Raw genomic sequence first — 837 nt, forward strand, 5'->3', positions numbered from 1 at the left:
CATGTAAGTTTCTTGGAACCTTCGTCCATGTCCAAATAATTAATTGGTCAATTGGATGCAAGAATAGGACACGGTAACTTAAATTTATACCATATGTGCATGCACCCAATTAAGGTAAATGATAAGGAAGATTTTAACCTTTGAAGGATAAAGCAAAATAACAAATAAATCCAAATTCAGTCTATCCACACAATTAAGAGACAGAAGATGACAAATTAAAGAAAGAAACATTGAATGTGGAAAAGATGGCGTTAGGACTTAGGAACACATGGTTGGTTTGGCCACTTGTTTTTTTCTTCATCATCTCTTCAACCAACAAGAACAACCCATACGTACCCTAAATCACATGTATGTTTTTGGGTGTTAAAATATAGAAATCAAAATCTCAAATATTTATTTTATAAGGAGATTAAATTTACCTATAGTATACAAGATGCATGATTAGATATTTGTTATTTATTGACGTAAGAACATAACTAACATTTTTTCCTGCAGAACGTAAGAACATAAATTTATGTGTTAGTTTTTACAACAATGTAATTCAGGTAGATTGATAGATACAGGGCCACTTGTCATCATCTCTTCAACCAACAAGAACAACCCATACGTACCCTAAATCACATGTATGTTTTTGGGTGTTAAAATATAGAAATCAAAATCTCAAATATTTATTTTATAAGGAGATTAAATTTACCTATAGTATCTATAGTATACAATTAGATATTTGTTATTTATTGACGTAAGAACATAACTAACATTTTTTCCTGCAGAACGTAAGAACATAAATTTATGTGTTAGTTTTTACAACAATGTAATTCAGGTAGATTGATAGATACA

The sequence above is a fragment of the Arachis ipaensis genome, chromosome B02 (genome assembly GCF_000816755.2).
Source record: "Arachis ipaensis cultivar K30076 chromosome B02, Araip1.1, whole genome shotgun sequence".
NCBI lineage: Eukaryota > Viridiplantae > Streptophyta > Magnoliopsida > Fabales > Fabaceae > Arachis > Arachis ipaensis.